The sequence below is a fragment of the Pinus tabuliformis genome, chromosome 1_2 (assembly GCF_031772625.1).
Source record: "Pinus tabuliformis cultivar Carrire ecotype Pingquan chromosome 1_2, CPIR1, whole genome shotgun sequence".
Lineage (NCBI taxonomy): Eukaryota > Viridiplantae > Streptophyta > Pinopsida > Pinales > Pinaceae > Pinus > Pinus tabuliformis.
This window is the reverse complement of record NC_142298.1, coordinates 795683732-795695899: the sequence shown is the minus strand read 5'-3', so window position 1 is coordinate 795695899 and position 12168 is coordinate 795683732. Positions and strand designations below refer to the sequence as shown.

Here is a 12168-nt window from a genome sequence, read left to right as displayed (position 1 = left end):
AATCTTGGGCAATCTGTAGTAGAATTGATAATTGGCATGTTATCAATATCAAGCTCCTGAAAATATCTTCAAGGATCAAGTTCATCATAAAGAGAGAAATAGTTACCTGAGAGCAACAACAATTTCCCAAGGAAATGTCTAGCATGTGCTAGCCTTAGCTGTATTAACAAGACATGCATTGAACCATTAGAAAATACCTTCTGTGATTTGACCATTTTCCACTGTGAAGGCACCCACAAGAAGTATATAGGGATTTAATTTTACCTTATGCAAAAACAGAAGGAACTTAATAACTAAAAACATTTACACATTGGTTTCCTTGGAGCTTGAACGTGTATACCTGTACAATATGGTACACAGGCATGGGCCAGAGCCTTGTTCACCTGGCATAGATAAGAGCTTCTTTGGTATGAAAGTTGGCACTTATGCCACCTCCCAATATCATTACATTAGTTCAGAAGTTGGAGGTTCCATATATGGGCTTCCTAAACTACTGGACATGGAACTTTGCATTCCATTGTGCCCTTATCGCTGTTGTTGTTTCTATTGTGACTGTGACTATTGATTTTTCCATTGAGAACCCATTTGTGGTGACATCCTTTCCCTTATTACTAGATGGGCTCCCACATTTTGACCATGGACTAGACCAAGTGGACATACATACTGTCGCTGATGTAGTCTTGTGATATTTGTCTCTGGAGACAATATGCCAGAAGTAGTGGGTGTTGGCACTGCAACAATTCCATTTAATGGGGTGATCAATGTCCCTGCTGAATTGGCTGGAGATATTTGAGTGCCTGAAACACTACTATGATTAGATAATTTATATGGCACACATGTTTGTGATATGCTCTACCCTGCTTTCCACTGTGTTGTATTTACATTAGTGGCATTTGAATTCATAGCAAAAGCAAGGGGTACAACAAGATTGGGTGATACTGTACTTAATAGGCTACCCACATTAAACCCAACTTGAAATGCTACATGTCCTGTTGAGATGGCAGTTGAGAAGCAACCCGATCCTATTGTTACACAAAGCCTTTGCTCAGTTGAGGGGATGGTTGTATTCAAGCATCAGATCCTGTTTGACGAGGCAGAAGCTTTTGGTGAACAACCTATTGGGATTGCATTGATTTCCTTTGTTGTTGTGATGATGAAACTAATGGAGGGATGGAAGAAGATGCTGCTTATTGTGACATATGCACCTGTTGTTGTGGTTGTACATTAGGTGGAAATGACACTGATGATTGGTGGTTTTCCATGGATAAAGAAACCTGAGAATGTTGCTTTACTGATGATTGTTGCAAAAATCCCTTTGGATGCTGAAAAAAGGTTGAAGTATGAGACAGGATACCTGCTGCCTACACAATACCTTGTCCTTGTTGTCCTATCATCCCCTGACTATATCACTTATTTCCCTGACTATAGAAAACTTGGACTAGTCTTTTTTTTTCTTTTTCCAGGTCCTCTCTACACCATTTTCTCCCCTTTTTTAACATGTTAACTTCTAGGTACGAACCCTTGAGTCCCATTTCTTTGACGAGTATCTACAAACTAATTTGGAATTATCATGCTCCCCCTTTCCAAACCTTTTGATACTTGAATTTATTGTTGTTGTTGACATTGTGGTTGGTGCTTGTGTTGTTGCAATTGTGCTTGATGTTTTGGTTGTTGTTGTTGTCATTGTTGATGCAGCTTCTGCACTTGGTTTGGTTGCAAGCTCAATTAGCCAACACCTTGAGAACATTTTCCAAGTGTTTGAGGGAGACTTAGATGTCGCTTTTGTGCATTTTGTGACATAGATGGAGTAAGGGATGAAATAGCAGATTGCTGGGGTGGTTGATGCTGCAAAGTTGGGGATGACTGGGATTTAGACTGCTAGGGACCACTAGTATGTTGGTGTTGAAGCACATGTGGCATTGAATGTTGTTGTGGATGAGAGTTATTAGGGAGAGGTGGCATTGTATGTGGTGTTTGAGAAAGTGGGTGTGGTTGGGACTATGACAGTGGGGATCCATTTGGAGGAAACTATTGTTGTTGGAGATACTGCTACTGTTGTAGCTATTGGTGAAGCATATAGGCTTATGGATTATGATTGGGATTTTGCAATTGAGAATGGTGCAGATTACTATGCGGCTGTGGCATATGGTTTTGTTGGTGTTGACTAGAAAAATTATGAGATGGAGAAGAGACCATCTGATTAGAAAAATAAGTATTCAGATTACTAAAAGAAGGTGCATGTTGACCATTGCCTTGTGTAGCCTGGAGCTGAAACCCTTGCATTAGCATCAACTGATAGTCAGTAGATTAGCCAGTTTGTAAATTGGAATGAAAAGAAAAAAGGTTCTAAATAAGATAGGTAATAAACAAAAAAAAAGGGGAAAACTTCATGTTGAAAACCTAGACGCTGCACTCTCTCAATATTACAAGGTTTGCAACTTTTTCTTAGAAAAATATTGCAGCACTTACGACAAACACTGCCCGACACCACTGAATCAAGCATTCCAAAGAAAGGTAATACAATCTATGATTAGTGAACAATTGCCCATTCTCTAATCCCACTGTAAGAAAGAAAAAACAATATTGAACTCCTCTAAAATGTTTTCCAAAGCATATAAATTCCTTCCTTGCCCCTAGAAAAATCCCGGTGGAGGACATTATTTGCGATGTGGAATTCGGGATTAGAGATCTTCCGGATAATATCAAGGACACTATTAGACAAGATTGTGCTGTCGTCCTTAGGAAGGCTAAGCCCCCTCGGAAGAACCTCAGCAACGAGGAAGCCTCCGCCCTAAAATCCTTAAATCAGAACGAAGATATTGTAGTTCTGAAGGCAGACAAAGGAGGAGCTACGGTCATCCTTAACAAGGATGATTACCAGAGGAAGATGCTAGATCATCTCCATAATACTGGCAGTTATAAGAAACTGCCTAAGAACCCTCTGAAGAAGATTTCTAGGACTGTGGCTCTCGCCATTAAATCTAATAATTCAGTGAGTTCCCTGTGCCACAAGCTCATTGAAAGTAGTCCCATTACTCCTAGGATCTATGGGTTACCAAAGATTCATAAGGAAGGGGCCCCTCTGAGGCCTATCGTCAACACCATTGGCGGTCCGACCTATCTTCTGGCTAAGTTCCTTGCCCTTAAACTTAAGCCCCTGGTTGGCCGCACTGAGTCCTTCGTGAAAGACTCTGCATCCTTTAGTAAGGAGCTGAAGGATATTAAGCTTAGCCCTGAGGACATTCTCGTCAGCTTTGATGTGGTCTCCCTTTATACTTGCATCCCTATAAAGGAGGCCTTGGAAGTGATCTATCGCCTAACAGATCCCGATACCGTGCATCTGGTGGAGATTTGTCTCACTTCCACGTTCTTCTGTTTCGAGGGTGAATTCTTTGAGCAGACTTGTGGTGTTGCCATGGGTTCCCCTCTTTCCCCTATCGTTGCGAATCTTTTTATGGAAGATTTCGAAGCCAAAGCTTTATCCTCAGCTCGTCTTCTTCCTAAGCTTTGGAAAAGGTATGTGGATGACACTAATGTCATCTGGCCCCATGGCCCTGAGGAGCTGGATCGTTTCTTTAATCACCTCAACAACCGGTCCTCGGCCATCAAGTTCACCATGGAAAAAGAGGACAATGGTTGCCTCCCTTTCCTGGATATTCTTATATCTCAGAATAAGGATGGCTTTCTCTCCCACTCTGTGTTCCGTAAGAAAACGCATACTGAGCAGTATCTTCATGTCGATTCCCATAATTTCCCTGCTCAAAAGTTGGGTGTTCTTAACACCCTCGCTACTCGTGCCCTTAGGATCTCCGATTGTGAGAGCTTTGATAAGGAGAGATCCCGTCTCCTTAATGTCTTTGTGGAGAATGGTTATAGTAGACGCCTGGGTCAGAAGGCTTTCCAGAAAGCCTCAAAAAACGCATTAATTAAGAAAGAGCCAAAAGAGCGTCGTCCAGGGGTCCATCTTCCCTATGTTCAAGGAACCACGGACAAGATTGTTCGGATCCTTAAAAGGCATGATATTCCCTCAACCTTTAGGCCCCTCAACACCATTCGCAATTCCCTCCGATCAGTGAAAGATCTCGTTAACCTTAAGGACATGAAGGGTGTCTACTTGATCCCTTGTTCTTGTGGGACCCCCTATATTGGGGAAACATGACGCTCCATCCATCAAAGGATCTGCGAACATGCGGCCGACCTAACACATGGGAAATCCAAGTCTTCAGCATTAGCTGAGCATGTGGAAAAGACCAAGCATCAGGTGTGCATTGAGGAGGCCAAGGTTGTTGCCAAAGTTGCTCAGTTCCACCATCGTAAATTGAGGGAAGCTATTGAGATTGAGAAGAGGCCGAGCAATCTCAATGGAGATGATGGTTGGAAAATCAGTAGGTGCTGGATTCCAGCACTCTCTTCTTAGTCGGCTTTTCTGCCCCCTCCTTGTTTTTTGTGCTCTTTTTATATATATAGAATTTTTATTATTATTATTATTCCTTTTTTTTTAACATCCTAATATTATAATATATATAATATTAACAATATTTAATAAATAATTTAATTAAATAAATAAATTACCTTTTCAAACTAACCATAAATTAATTTATTTATTTTATCATAACCTTATATATATATATATATATATATATCTATATCTATATATATATATATATATATATATATATATTTGATTATTAATAAATAAATTATGAAATTACTTTTTTAAAACTAACCATTAACAATTATTATTCTCAACCTAATATTAGGATTAATTTATATATATATATATATATATATATATATATATATATATATATATATAATTATAATATTAATAATAATTATTAAATAATTTAAATAAATAAATAAATAATCTTTTTAATCTCACTAGTAAAATTATTTTACTTATTAATCCTAACTTTTATCTTAATAACTTAATATTATAACTTTAATTAATATATATATATATATATATATATATAATTTAAATAAATAAATAAATTACTTCTTTAACCTACCATTAAAATTATTTTATTTTTTTCCATAAATAATAATAATAAAAATAAACTAACCATTAAATTATTATTGAATAAAATACTCGTCACTTAACAACCTAATATTATGATTTTAATTAAAATATATCAATAATACTTATTAAATAATTTGAATAAATAAATAGATTATCTTTTCAAAGTAACCATTGAAATTATTAATCCTAATTTTTATCTTAATAACCTAATATTATATATATATATATATATATATATATATTAATTTAAATAAATAAATAAATTCTTTTTTTAAAAACCAACCATTTTTACCTAATTTAACTTATTTCCATAAAAAAAATAATAAAATTAATAATAATATTAAATTAATAAATAATAAGTTGACCTGGGTCCTAAGGTCAAAACTAGCCGTTAGTCAATTTAGCCGTTGGAGACTCTATTCAGACTATTTATCATGCGAAGCTGGATCTGTTTCTTCAACTTGTCCTGACGATGAACCACACTAGTTGGCTCGAAACGCGTCGACAAATGTCTGTCTACATGTGATTTTCGTCGAAGTTATTCTTTCAAAAATAATTTGGATTTCAATGCACTAGCATAAGGGAGAGTTTACTAAACTAAAATATACATTTATAGAAGTAAATAATAGTTTACTTACATTATGTAATTCTATTTACCACCAAAGGAAGTCTAGAATGTGTGGATAAGGAGGAACAAACAATGGTGTTTCTTTTCTGCCCCAGGCTTAGTCAATGATTTCACCAAAGTTTTTTTTTTTTTTAAATGTTGTTTATATCAACATAAAATATGATATTAAGATAATATGCAAACGAGCATGAGATTACCTGAAGGCCAAGAAAAGAGTCTTTAGATCAGCGTTTGACTCAACTGAAAAGTCTGAAATTTCAGTGTACAAGAATGCTTGGACAAATTCAGAATATGGAAAGCATCAAGACCCAACAAATAAATTTGATTGCATTTGGTAAATTTATTTGATTCAATTCAGTGGATCAAGATAAAATTTATCATTTATAAAATTCATTCATTCATAAAATTTAAATAAAAATCGCTAGTGCATAGAATATTATCATGTATGTCAATTGGGGTTATCTTGGGTGGTTGGGTAGAACAATTATTATTCTTGCCACCCAGTTCAAATCCCTGGGAGTGACATGATGAGCTTTGATAATATTGTTGTAATGGCTTCGAGCTTGAGAAAAGCACTCTTAAGTGAGTATAATTCTGGGTTGGGTTGGTACCAACAACCTCACTCTTTCCTTCAGGATGAGAGGGAGCTCAATTTCTTTCCTTGGAAAAAAAATAATATTATCATGTATGCTTTTAAATTTTGAATAATAACTTTTTCTCAAAATTCATGACAAATTTTATCTAGTTTCTTGGATGGGTAGAGTTTTTCTGAATTCCTTGTTACCAAATTTGAATGCAAACATGAGCCAGATGACTAGGCTCCAGGATAGGCCCTATGCTTCAACACCTAGTATTTCTAATTTTCCAATGGTGATTTCTAACATCTAACAAAGCCAACCAATAAATATGGATTAAAAATGCCACTAAATTATTCCAGAATTGAAAGCATACGACTGACCCACAACATCCACATAGAATCTATGGATCTAGGGACCAAGTTCCCTTGGTTGGTTATAGCTCCAGAAGTTACTGTGCTAGCAGCAGGCAATCCAACACCACTACAAGGTAGCGTGTTGTTCACTAAGTTTCTTAATCTGATCTTCCTTTATCCCGCAGACTTGTAATAATGTTTTAAATAGGTCATTGTACACAAATCCATGGATTACTCTTTCTTGTTTTAGGTAGATCAACCAATATGTGTCACAAGTGTGCTATTCAACATATTCCATTCTTGGTAGCTGCAAATGCACAATAAGGAATTGAATATAAACTCCATTTAAAATTTGGATTTGCATTTTTGTGTGATATAACATATTCTTCTTAGGTATGAAAATTTGGATCTTAATGACAATTTGTACTGAGCACATTGTTGAATTCCATCTATTTAGAGCTAGATGGTTTGTAGGGGTAGAAATGGATGCAAAAATTCACCATATTTTATTATATATTATTATCACAATACCTTCATCAAATTACATATGTTGGCTCAAAAATTTAACCAAAGATACTTGACCTTATGGTAGGTCTCCCAAATCTCTTTACCTCTTTAAATCTTAGACAATAATACATTGAGAGATGCTAAACTTAGGAGATACTGTTCTCTCAAATTGTATATATATGACAGACAACCAACAATGAAAACTAAACTACTACAATATATCATATCAACATAACTGATACTAATAAAAATGGAAAACAAAGGAGTTGAAGGATGAGCACTAACACATTTCTGTCTCTTCACTCCATTCTCCTTGCCAACATTGAGTACAATGACATAATTTTTATTAATCAACACCGGGGCTTAGGGATTAGAGTACAATATGTTTGTGCAACACATTGTACATAAATGGGGATTAGCTCTCTCTCCAAGGTTTGATGGAAATAAATGCACTGAAAAGGAAAATTAGTTGACTTGTTTTGGAAGGGGTATGGACGGGTGAATGGAGTACAATATGTTTGTGTATCATAGAAAGGTTGAGAAACTTATTTAATAAGCGTATGTTACTAGTTTGTAACATGAACTTATTAAATAAGAAGAGCCCCTTGTTTTAGACAGACCCTAAATAGGGCCATACAATCTTTGAACTAAGAGCTTGATGTTCTTCACTATTTGCTTGGACTTGTTTGTTATCAATGTAGAATATATGTAGTAAGTTCGACCCCGAGAACTCCAAGATGAGGTCATCGATTGTGATACAACAATTGGAGAGTAATCTTTAGGTGCCAGTGGAGGAGAGGCCTAGACTAGAGTAGGAGATGGTTTGGGTTTGCTTACACATGCAGGAACAACAACTGGAAGAAGTTGGTTTAAGCTGCCACCAACATGAAGCCTGGCTAGGACACCCACAACAGGGCCATTGTTGTAGGTAGTTGGTTTCGTCTGTTCATAGTTGTCTCTCTCATCTGCAAAATTATCATTTTGATCAGGCCCTCCAACAAGAGCACCATGCAAAACATTGGGATCACTTCCCTTGTTGCTAAACCAAGTGGCATAGCCCCCTCTGTAGGGCATGAAGGATGGGTTTACTTTGTAAGATATGATAGATGAAGCTTTGTGGTGTACTGGATGAGTTTAGTTACTGGATTTAAGAGATCTGTGGTTTGTACTTTTCGAATCATTGACCGGAGAATCCACAGTATGAGTATTTTTGTACCAACGTTTCAAATCCCAAATGGGATCCATCATCAGGGTTTGAGAATGATGATAAAAGAAGATCAGAATGGATAGAATAAATACTTAAGAGGACAAAATTTTTTAAGGAACAGCACATGGTCGGCTTGAATATGAAATTAATTTAATTTAATTCTTATTTTTAATAAATTACCTTTATTTTATTGAAATTTTATAAATTTTTTTAATTTTAATAATTAGGTTTATAACCCATAGATTAAAAAGGAAAATGAACTGATACTAATTTTTTTTGATAATAGATGGAATTAAATATATTAATTTCTATATAAATTAATTTAATATATTAAATTAATTCATATTAATAATTATAAATAATAAATATTTATAATTTATCAATATAATAATTAATATATTAATTAATAGTTATATAGAAATTATATAACTACCATAATTAGAAATATAACTACCATAGTTATATATAAATTATATAACTACCATATAGCTTTGTGGTGTACTGGATGAGGTTAGTTACTACCATAGCCAACTATGTAACTTGTGGCTCTCAGATTGTCTCCGAGGATGTAATCTATCTGAGATTGAGAAAAGGATAGAAGCTCTGAGGGCTGCACAACTTCACCCGAGCATTGAAGGTTCTTGCGAGAAACAATGAGGTAATCAGAGTAAACTATGAGGAGAGAAACTGGATGTTGTTCCATTTCTTCCAAAACAGGAGGCCACCTGGAGTTTTCTATACAATCCCATTGCCTTGTTACAAGCACACACACATGAAAAACTCTGCTTTTTCCTGATAGTTTTGTAGAACAACATTACTCTACCCACCTCTGCCTTACATGAGGGACTTTGAGGCCAGGACTTGAACTCCCACATACTTGACATCCCAACTGAATTCAGTCATTTTCCATTTCGTTCCACCTAGAGAAGCGACATTGTCAATCACATAGTTCATGTAACAATAAGACAGATCTCCAGTAGCCTCATGAAGCCATGTCGCTGCCCAAAGAAGCTCATCCACATATCCACTCTTAGAGGCATAATACTTCTGTGAAACAATAATGTCATTGTCATATTTTCCTTTATACTTGTTAGCAAATGTGAAAAGTTTCTTGGAATGGTTGAGAAGCTCATTGGAGTAGGAAAGATCAGCGTGCTTGAAAACAATTGAAGCATAAGCCATTGTAGTTGTTATTTCTCCCATGAGATCTGAGCTAGGAATGCTTGCATCAATTCTATATGCCTAGCGAGGTGTGGTCATGTATTTTGGCCTTTTCTAGCAATAATGGTCTAAGTCGCCATCACTCACCTCTCCATACAGTACATTAGGATCTGTATGTGCCTTGAGTAAATAATCAGTCCCCCATATAATAGCCTCCATCAAATCAACCAACTCACCACTACTGGCCAATTTCTTGCCATATTCAATAACACTCTATGAGATCATGGTGACTATGAATGCCATTGGGAGGCCAAATTTAACATTGTCACAAGCGTCATATTATCCTAGAGCCAATCCTTTAAATAAAAATGAGGAGCTATCAATCCCTCGGTTGATGGTACAACATCCTCATGCCTTTTGGCTTGTGGTTGTTATGTGTGATGTTGCAAGCTATCTTATTACAGTGGCCATATCCCTATGTTGGGATTTTGTTCCATATTAATACTCATCTTCTAATCTTGCCTATATTATGATTAATCCTGCATGCATAATCAATCCTACATCCATAATCATTATGAGATAGAGATGGTTTACAAAGCATGGCGAACCTTAAGCACTAGACAGAAATGCCATCATGGGCTTGCAGAGACAGTCAAGAACCATCATGGGCAGGGGTGGAAACATCAACAACATGGAAATTTCATGGTTACACTGTTGTCCTTCATAAGTTTGGGTAGTGTGTGCAAGCCAATGATTGTGTTTGTGCCTGACCAAAATATTTACCTATCAGGATCACTTGCACCAAAATATTTTCTAATCCAGAGTGTAGCTTTGGGGTGAAAATCACATGTTGATGTGATGTGATAGCATCCTCACTCACTATGATACTCACATTGCTGGCATGGGCACTCTCTGGGTTGTGGTGGTTATTTATGTGATGTTGCAAGCTATCTTGCTACTGTGGCATATTGTGGAATCTTTTTCGACATCAATACTCTCATTCTTTATCAAGTATTAAAAATCCAGAGTCTGTCATTGTTCTATTTCATAGCATGTTCTGATTGTTTACCATTTGAGCCAGATTATGACCATAGGAGTTAAGTTTTCTTAGACATAAGCTCTCAAACTTGTGGCAAGGCTTCCCTATCCAATATAAGAAAACATCGGTTGAAAACTTTGTTTTCCCTCCACTTTGTGGAAGAATATTCCCTCTCAAACACTGTATCTATGGTGTATTGCACGTCTTCATAAACTCAAAAGCTCCCTCTACTAGTGAAATCTATCTCTTTTGGGATTGATGATGTTAAAATTAGGAATCATTAAATTCAAATACTGATTGGAGTGTTGATATCTAGAGTTAATATCGATGGCTCTGACTTCCACTGCAAATTGTTATTGCAAACTGCCATAGGCTATTTTGTGTTTGTGCTTGGGTGTTGAATTCACATTAAAACTCTATGCATAAAAAAACTGCTTCATAAGGCTCAATATATGTCTGAAATCTTTGCCAATCCTAAAGTAGGCAATAACGTGGAAATTTATGTCTTTGCACTATTTCTCTCTCCAACATTAACATGATTTGATGGTTTTGTCTATTAAATCTTATTCATCTTACCTTGGAGTTAGCTTTGTTTGCATTGGTGTCTCATCCCACTGCACTATGCATGTTGTATCCTTCATGTAAAAGGTTGACAATAAGACATAAAATTGCTCAACTTCCTACTCTATATGTATTCTGGACATCTGCTGGTGAAAGTGGATCCGCTATTTGAAGCTTAAAACATGAAATAGTGTTAGAACCTGGAAATGCTGCTAAGAAAAGATAAAATTAGTTAGTACACTAGAGGAATCAAATATATTAAAATGAACAGAAAAACTCAAAATATTATTTAAGAAGTCTGATGATAGCAATATTGTTATAATTAAAAGAATTACTTTAAACAGTCCAATAGACGAACAAGATTGAAATGGATGATGATAAAGAGTAAATGATAATTCAGAGCAATTCAACTTCCTTCATTGGTTATGAAAGCATCATTTTCTCTTCTGCAGAAGGCTAAATTCAGTTCCAGTTAAAAATGGCTACTCTTTTATGGTAGGATCTCGTATTGACTAGATGGATTGCTTTGGCTGATACGAACAACTTTTTAGATCTTAGAATCCTAGGCACTCTTTCAGTCCCATAGATATAACTCCCATTGGATGATCCATCACGAAGACCAGAATCAACCCTCCAAGTGACTCTCTAATTTCCAGGAAGCTTTCCAGATCTCTGAGCCTCGTAAAACATGATACTCTTGCTCAATGTTGCACCATAATCATGACTAACTGTTGCAACTCTAATTTAGAGCGCCAAACTCAAAACATACAAATATGAAGCCATGGAGAAACTCAATTGAAATAAACTAGATGGACCCACTTCAGATAAGGCCCCTTTTTGATAACCCTAAAGTTAGTTATTTATGATAGGATAACATGAAATGGACGAGGAGGAGATTGTTGTTGAAAGAATAATGTAGCAAGCTAAGTGAAAGTTGGGAATCAATCTCAATGTGAATCAAATAAAGATATATGAAGCCAAAATGTCTCATCTCAAATAAAGCATATGAGAAGTCATACTCAAAACTAATATCTTGGAGGACTAATGCAATTCACTGCAACAAAAAGAAACCCCAAATGACTAGATCTGAATGTGGGAAAGCTAAGAAATC

The 12168-nt window shown here is 35.8% G+C and overlaps 1 pseudogene; it reads right to left on the bottom strand.

Moving 5' to 3' along the window:
• Nucleotides 1-7710: 7710 nt before the first annotated feature.
• LOC149208299 (endoglucanase 19 pseudogene) lies at nucleotides 7711-11840 on the bottom strand (annotated as a pseudogene).
• Between the last annotated feature and the right edge of the window lie 328 nt (nucleotides 11841-12168).